This window comes from Pyxicephalus adspersus, chromosome Z (assembly GCF_032062135.1).
Source record: "Pyxicephalus adspersus chromosome Z, UCB_Pads_2.0, whole genome shotgun sequence".
Classification (NCBI taxonomy): domain Eukaryota; kingdom Metazoa; phylum Chordata; class Amphibia; order Anura; family Pyxicephalidae; genus Pyxicephalus; species Pyxicephalus adspersus.
Window position 1 is genome coordinate 72,920,849 of NC_092871.1, and position 9,383 is coordinate 72,930,231.

General features: G+C 38.2%; 1 protein-coding gene across 2 annotated transcripts in view; it reads right to left on the reverse strand.

Moving 5' to 3' along the window:
• The window catches only part of SCAI (suppressor of cancer cell invasion), a 344,415-nt gene extending 335,606 nt beyond the window's left edge, over positions 1-8,809 (reverse strand). For both annotated transcript variants that reach the window (XM_072429918.1, XM_072429919.1), the window contains exon 1: positions 8,665-8,809. The gene's annotated coding sequence lies outside the window, so the exon portion shown is untranslated. The remainder of the gene's footprint in view (positions 1-8,664) is intronic.
• Positions 8,810-9,383: the final 574 nt, after the last annotated feature.

The following is a 9,383-nucleotide window of genomic DNA, read 5'->3' on the forward strand; positions in this document are numbered from 1 at the left end:
ATGGTATTTGACCACATGTTAACTTTGTAATGTGGTCACTTGATTAACTGTATATATAATAGTTACAAATAGTTGACCTCTGTCTTGTAATCAACTCGTTCAATACAAGGAATCATTTTCACATCGTTGCCTCTAAAAAAGCCATTTCTTTTGCTCTCTTAAATCATAAATATATTTAAAATCAGGCTTGGCAACAGATATAAATCTTTGTAGCACTATCAGGGACCTTACCTTCATTCATCTAATGGATAGAATAGTTTGAGGCCCCCGGTCCCTTCAATCGGATTGTTTGCTGTCTGCCTGGTTCCAGGTTTCGGCATGTGGTGGACAAGTTACTGGGAGGGGCTGGGCATGGCCCAGCTGTATTGGTCCATGTTAGACGAAATGACAGGATACATGGAAGATGGAGATCCTTAAAAATCAGTTTAAAGAACTAAGTTTCAAGTTGAAGGAAAGGGCCTCAAAAGGTTATATTCTCTGGAATATTGCAATGCAATACGCAACACAGCAAAGGCAGTTGAAGCTTTGACAGCTAAATGAATGGCTTAAGTCCTGGTGTAAAAGAGAAGGATTTGGGTGCTTAGAGCACTGGGCCAACTTTTCTTTGGGGTACAACCTACATGCCAGAGATGGTTTGGTTACACCAATTGTAGTAATATCCATATTTCAAATACCAATATTCCATTTTGTAATATGCAATATTGCTGTAATCCCATTGACCATCACCTCCCTTCCATTTACATGTGTTTAATTCATTTATTACACTGTCATACACACTGTACATATCTCCCAGTCCTTTCTTCCCCACACAATATTTACTGGTAATACAATCACATACTCTACACACACCTTAATTTACATTCCCCATTTACCAATCAAATTTCTGTAACACTCTCTCCCTTTCCCCTCTAGCCCACTTCAACTGCATCACAATAGTTTCATTTCAATTCTGATGCAGCACTGTTGCCAGCAACTATGTTCCAATGTCCAGTCATCCTATTAAACAACCTAGCACTCATGTTCCTACACCACAACTTAACTGGATTGTCCAGAAAATCTGCATCCCAGCTCCACTGCTGGCTATCAAGAGAACTTTGTTTTGCTTGAGCTTTTGTAGGGAGGTAATTGTTGTGTGGGTTGTAAAGATCCTTTCTCCACAGAATGAAAGTGAGTGAAAAATGGAATAGCTTTCATGTTTGTGTTCCTAATAAATTCCAAACTAAAGCTGATTGTCTCACTGACTACTATATTTTTTAAGCATGATTCACAAAGATTTTTCATTTATGATGTGGTTCACCTGATGCTGCAGTTAGTGCCCCTGAGGGGAGCAGGCCAATAATCCCTTTCCTTTTCACAAGGAGATAACAGGCTTTCAGATCAAATGTGCCAAGCTTAACACTTCACTACCAAATGTTTGAAAGGCCAAAATATTCACTAAACAAACAGCACCCGGAGTAAAGCTCAGTTTCTGCATCAGGTTTTCAGGTGAACTGTAGACAACAGGCAGGCCTATACAGTAGAATTAAATACTTAAAGTGGACCTATCCTTAAAGACATCTCTTTTATGTAGACAACTCTTTTATGTAAAGTAAAAGCCACTCCCCTTCTGTCTTGATCGCCACGACTGAATGGGAGCGCAGAATCTCCTTGGATACCTACATCATGCAATCCAGGAGGCTCTGGCTGCTCCTAATTGGGCATACACAGAAGGGACATTTTCCTACATTAAGGGGAAAGAAATGCCGATCTCACACATGCGCAGTGATATCAACACTATTTTTTTCTCCTTTACAGCAGGATACGTCACCCAGTCTTATACTTTGGCAGTGTGAGATGGGGTGACCTAACCAGAACAGGGAAGAAGACTGATTAAGATGGTAGTGCACAGTGCTTACTCTGCGCTAGGCTGAAAGAGGATAAGTGTGATTTTTTTTATTTTCAGCTTAGTTCTGCTTTAAAAGACTATATTTTAGCATCTGCATAATTACATGACCGTATTGATAAGACTGAAACTAATGGGTTCTGTGAAATCTGTTTAGGTATGGTCAAAGTACATACAGCATCTGATATTGTTTATATTGAGCAGATGGTAAACAAGAAAAACTAGACCTTTCTTCCCTGTCCCAATAACAATTCTTGCATTTAGGTACCCAAATAGCAGGCTAAAGAAAGGTTATGATTGCTTTTAGGCCCGGTTTGTAATAATGATATTTGTCACCAGTTGTCATGGATAAGACCAAATGTCCTAGAGGTCCTGCCTGTTCCCTGGCACCAACTGGGACTGTGCTGCCAAATACTAATACAAATACAAAGGTCGCCACGTGACTCCTCTCCTATAGTTTCTTCAAAGGAAAGAAAAGCAAAATGAAAGGAAAAATAAAGAAAAACTCAGTGCCTGAAACAGGTGCGCTAGGTGATTAAGATAAATTGGAGGACATGATTACCAAGAGCAACACTAAATGCTTTATAACACATTGGAAAAAATATAGCATCACTACAATCCTGGCAAGAGAAAGCTGTTAACCAAACACACACAAAAAACAAGGAGGGCACAAAATGAAAACACTAAATGGGTTTCACAGTAGAGAAGAGGGTATTTGTGTACAGAACTACTTTAGGCCATATACCCTACAGCAGCGATTACGAACTAGGGTTTTTCCAGAGATTGCTGGCGTTGCAGTTTGTGACTTTCAAGTCAGTTTACCTGAAAACAATGATCTTTTTAGTTCTATAAGAGTGGAAGCAATGTAGGAAACATTCTTCCTACTGACAACCATACTAATGCAATGTGACCTGTGGATATAGTAGTTTAGAAAAAGCGTTCTCTATGTTTTAAAAAGTTAAGAAACACATCTCTGTAGATTAGGGCTACATAGAAGAGGGGATAGAAAAAATAAATATAAGAAAGCACATTTGTAGTTTGCCCAACAGCACGTGATTTTGCAGACAAATTAAACAAGGTCCTTTGGTCAGATGAGACCAAAATTGAGCTTTCTGGCCATCCTGGGAAAACACCATGATGGCACTAAACCCACACTTCCCATGAACTGTTACCACAGTAAAACATGGGGTTAGTAGCATTATGTTGTGAAAAATTTTTTCATTTTCAAGGCAGGAATACTGGTTAGGTTTGAAGAAATAATATCATGAAAAATAGTACAAATCTTAAGGAAAGCCTGTTTTGACCAGAGATTTGGCAGATAAATGTTTACCTTCCAGGAGGATATTTCTGGTGAGGAGGGCTAATGAAACCACACTACATGAACACCATGCACTCTGAGACAAGACACCCAGTTTTGAAAGTTACACATTCACTAATTACCTTTACCTTTTCTGGAGAAATGAAGAGTGCTCTAAACTGGGTCCAAATAAGCCTCTATGTAATTTAGATCTTGACAAGGCATAAGTTGACTCTTTTCCTATACTGAACAACCACCCCAAGTTGTCCAGGATTTGCACAACTATACTTTAGTACTTTTACAACCCATCTTTCCTAAGTTTCCTATGGTTCCGGAGCAGCATATCATCTAAATAGTGGAAAATACTTATCCCTCTCTCCAACAAAAAGCCCACCAGAGTCCAGACCATCATGACAAGCACACAAAAACTGTATATGTCTTTCCCGGACTATAAATCATAAATTTTATGATAGGTATATCTACAGGTATATCAGGTATACAATAAAAAGAGCCTAATCTTCATGGTAAATTCCCATCTGTATTGCCTTTATTTTGAACTGCTTTTTGGTTTTAATAAAACTGTTTGCATTTTTAAGATATGTTACTAGTATACAGTCCTCTTTGTGATCATGAAGATTGGAGAGTAAACTTCAGTGGTAATCTAATCAAAAGTAAAAAACAGAGGGTTTTTGGCAAGTTTAGGTGTAATAAATTAATAATAGTTGCTCAGAATACAATACACATTCAAGAGAAAAAAATCTCACAAAATATACTCAAGCTTGCAAAAAAAAACCCTGTGTCTTTTACTTTTGATTACCAATTGTTTGGGGTCGGCAAACCCTTAAGGGGTGATTAATAACCTGTTCCATATATTAACACCACTTCAGTTCATACAGTCTTTATATATATATAAAGAAGGGGGTTAAGTGGCAAGTTATTGGTTTATGTTTTCAGGAGCAAAGTACATATGTATAAAAAGTATCATATATTCATAACATAATATCTAAACTGATAATTTGGTGCATGATTATTATTCCTCCTGCATCATATTTAGACAAGAATGCAGACAAGGGCAAGCTTGACTCCTACTGTGTTACACGTTTCAGATTCCTCAGGGGAGGTAGATATTTCTGTGCCACATAACTTTTCAGAACTAGCCTGCATCATCAAACTTATCAACCAAAGATTAAGGAGAGGCTTGCTTGGAGTCCAAGTCTCAACCCAAAGAAATAAATTCACAAATTCAAGAGGTGCTTTCAGAGCACCTCTGTTTCATATGAGGAAATGAACTTTGGCGGTTAACCTATTCCCTGCTACCCTGCTTTGCTGGAACCTCACTCCACTGAATACATACTTATGTTAACACTCTGCAGGCTACTGCCCCACTAGGCAGCAGAACTCCTGCTGCAGGCCCACTGGGGGCATTACTAATTTGAACCAGAGGTACTGCTCCGAAGTCATCTCTCCCTGTCCATAGTGGTTTTTCAAATTTTTCCTAGAAGAGCTTTGCGCTCAGACAGGATGACCAACAGGATGATGGTAAACCTTGTCAGAGTCTTCAGGCCACCTGCAAACTGTACAAGATGGCTATCTAAACCGTCCCCTCTTGTGACCTACAGTGAAGTCCTTGTCTATTGGACACCATGTCTATGGTGTCTAATAAACATGGTGTTTCCTAATGCCTGAAGCTCTTGATAGTCCTGTAAGTACTCCAGAGAAAAAGGTCACATATGGGGAGGGGTCAACCAATTACACACAAACAACATGATTTCGATAGGAACAATAAACATAGAACATTGACTTGCCCATTTTCCCTGGCGGCTAGATTAGGATTTTATTCAATTTATAGGCAGGTATGCAGCAAGACACTGCTAAGAAAACATAGCAAACATAGCAATAAAATGCTACATCTTACAAAAATTTAATGGAAAATAGCTCATACCATTCAACAAATATTCTTGTAACACTAAAGATGTTTGAAGCTTTGGAATGTTATGAAATTTCTTACACATAACTATCAGGCTTTACATTGACCTGGATAAATGAGATCCCTTACAGTAAATGAACATTTTTCCTTTAACCCCCTTAGCGGTAATTCAGAGTGTGGCTCGGGGTGAATTATCCACACCAAAAGCGGTAACTCCAAGCCACACTCGGGGTGGAAATGCCATTGAGTTTAAACAGCTTATCTGGTAAGAAGTGCCCGCAGTGTCCTCCAGCGGTGCCCGGCATCTTTACCTGGCAATGCCAGCCGGGCATTTGTGTAACCTGGCAATGCCCGGCATCTGTGTCCCTGGCATGTGAACGTTGGGAACGTGAAGCCAGGGGAAGCTGATGCTGGCCGGGCATCTGCTCAGGAGTGAGTGGCTGGAAATTTAAAATACTAAGTATTTTTAAATGTACCGCTTTTACGTTTAAAAAAACTTAACTTGCATACGCCAGGGAGGTTAAACAAGGCAAATTTTTTGCAGTCACACACAAAAACAGACACACAGCAAACACAGATTTGAGCGTCTTGCTCATTCTTATGAAAAAGTAAGTGCACCAATGTCTAATTCTAGTTTCACACATCAAGTCATAATAAAATTGATCTGATCCTTGACAGATTCCAAAATTATTTGTATCTAAACCCCAAAAAACAACACAATACATTATACAGGGTCACTATTTAACAAAAATTAAGCCAAAATGGAGAAGTATTGTGTTAAACATTTTTTATTAGCTTGCAGAACTTTATACTGCTGAGAGAACTCAAAATAATTATTTTCCCATACAACTTTATCAGTCTCTCACATTGTGGAGTTGTAAAGCATTTTTGGTGCACTGTACTTTACAAAATTGATTCATTTCATTGAAGTTTGCAGGAACAGCTTTCTTAGGGCCTGCTTTAACAGGGACAATGCAATACCTTGATTCTTACCTTTAAGCAATTCTGTTGTTTTTTGCTGGTGTGATTAGGATCATTGTCCTTTTGGATGACTTAGTTTCAACAAAGCTTTACCTCTGCCATATATGTTCTCATATTTGACTGTAAATTACTTTGGTATATATAGGTGATAATGGTCAACTCAACATCTGCAAGGTGCCCAGATCCTGCGGTTGCAAAGCAAGCCCAAATCATAACCCCTCTGCCATCATGCTTGACAGTTAGTAGGAGGAGTTTCTGCTGATATGCTGTATTTGTCTTTTGCCACATATGGCGTTGTGCATAATGGCAAAACATCTCTACCTTAGTCTTGACTGTTCAAAGAACATGCTTCCAGAAGTGGAATCTTGTGATTTCTTTAGATGCAACTAGCAAACTCATGTCATGCTGCCATATTCATTTTTGAGCGAAGTGGTTTACTCCTGGCAACACTTATACAAATAAGTCACACTTTTATATTCCTTTAAAATTTAAAAAGCTTAGGGCTGTAGAGTCTGAAAAGTCCCTTTTTTGGGGGGCAATTTTTCTAAGCAGTGCATGATCTGACCTTGACATATTCACTTTAGATTAATTTGTTCAAAGGACATTGTTCCAAAATTCTTGTGTTCAGATGCAATTTTGTGGTCCTAAACTGTGCTGCCATGTGACTTCTAGAGAAAAGACCCCTCTTCCACAAAACAGGCCATATTTGTTCAGTCCTGTCATGAACTCCAACAGTTAATATGCTAAGGCCCTTAGAAGATGAGATGCAAAAATCTTCGTTACTGTAGATTGACGTACTTCAGATCATTTGGAAACTACCTTTCAACCCTCCCAGATTGACAGACAGCAACAATTACTTTCTTAAAATCATTGGTGAAGTCTTTGCTACTTGGTATTGTGATAACACATGCCTGAATTCTCCAGACCAGCAAACCATCAAAAATTCTGCTGTTATAGAGGTTGTAACACTTGCTGATGAACAGTTAAGTGGATTTAATTTTTAATTAGCAGTATCTGTCGCTATAGTTGAGTCAGTGATAAGCAGATCCTAATGAACCACATCCCAGTTAGTGTAACTTGAATTTTCAGAGAGAATTGTCTTTTTACAATTTTTGTTGGGACGTTTTGTGGAATTTCATTATAACAGGTAGTCCCAGAGTTAAGGGAATCCAACATCTGATCACCAGCTGGGTTGATTATATCAATTGTTTTTAACAGATGTATAAAAGTGTATAAATGAAATGCCACAATATGTCCCAACAAAAATTGGGAAAATACAGTTCTCCCTGAAAATTGTAGCAGTATCTGTCAGCTACTCTATTACTTTGGAAGCAATAAGGGTGAACTTTATTTTTGTCACACTGCTTTTGCTTTTTAAATTTCACTTTTCTTCCACAAGATACCCTCATGTGGATTGCCAACATTATTTAATCTGTTTCCTTTTAGCCCCAATGATCCTAGACCTCATCCTGTCTGACTGGACAACAAAATAAAAACCAGAATAACAAGTTCCTTTTCTCACTTCGACCTCTATCAACATGGTCTCAGTCAGTGGTCAAATTGACTACCTCCTTCTGCTGCTTCTTCCTTCCATACGCAAGCCCTGCTACTGATTTTCCCTCTCACAATCAAGGCCTGCTGAACAATCATGGCAAGAGGCTGATACCAGATCAAATTCAGGTGCTTTAATAGTTTGCATTTGAAAAAAAAATACACCAAGGGTGGATTTAGTCTCTACACAAAAAAAATCATTCCTGCATGCTATGGCAATGCAGTACAGTGCAGATGACTGGACTACATACCATTCAACGTATACATACCTGTTTTTGTGGCACTAACATGGAAATGCATTATAGTACATTGTGCCTAAACACATATGTGCTGAGAAGATGTGATGAGTCTAAACATGCCATAAATAATGTATTAATAAATGCTGTACTATGGTTCCACCATAGGAAAATCTGTGCAAATGTAACAAAAATATTTTTAAAAAATACAATCAATAACCTAAAGCCTTATTTACTGAAGTATTCAATAATCACAAGCTTTTTATTAGAAAAAAAAAAGAAGCCCAGACAAATCACAAAACCATACTAATCAATTCACAGGTTATCCATAGGAAATAAATCATAATTATCAGCATTACCAGGCAACCCTATTAACAGTGAATAATGATTTGGAAACAGGCAGTTAAACATTCTGGTTGCATAAACCCCTCATATCACTGATGGAAAATATACATACTAATCGTATAGATGCAAGAGACTCAAGGCATTACCTTGACAGTGACATTGTTACCATTCAGCTAATTGACCATGGTTGGCATACCATACAAAAAGCTGCCTGTGCAATAAAAAATATATAAAAAGCTGCAAATGCACTACTAGATTACCCAACAGCAATGAGCCCTAATATATATATATATATATATATATATATATATTCATTTTTAACATAGGACATTTCATAATGGGTAACCAAAAAGAAAAGGCAAAAGCTTCGAACGTGACCAGCATAACACAAATCGTTGTTCATAGCAAGAAGCATAGGTTTTCTGCAGTCAATAGCCAAACATACCCGATCTCCTAACCCCAAAGCAACCTGTCGTCCGGCTTCTTCTCCCTTCGGCCCCGCTTCTAGCCACAGGTAAAGCACGGTTTCAATAGCCTTGTTATAGTGCACCTCACAACCAAACCCGAACCCGCGTAGGCCCGCCCCTTGCTCCATCCGATTGGTCACCGCTTGTCAGTTCAGGGAGGCCACTAAATGTGATTGCCAGAGACGTCTGTCTGTTAGCTCTCCCTCCTCGGTTCGGTTGACCCGGTAGGGAAAATGAATTGAGCGACCTCATGTGTCAAAAACTGTGCAGTGCACGTAAAGTGTAAACCGTTACCAGAGCTACTATAAAGAAAGCGGGAAGATACACTCTAACAATGGAATGGTGTTGTTACAATTGTCTATTTTGTCAGAATCCTAAACGATACACTTCATAAATATCATACAATATAAATTATGTATATATACATACGTATATAATACTAATTATAATATCATCTTATTTAGTTATGTTAGAGTCACTAAAACATATTTTACCTGGCACATCAGTTCAGAGAATGAAATGAAATTAGCAGGTGTCAGAATATTATAGATTGGAGATTACAATACTGGACTAAGTTTATAAATGTGTGACTTAGCAATATGCAATATGCATAGTGATCAACATACATAAAGTGATAAAGGGTAGGCAGCAAAAATCTGGGGGCAGGTAAAAAAAATATATTAAAATAATTAGGGGG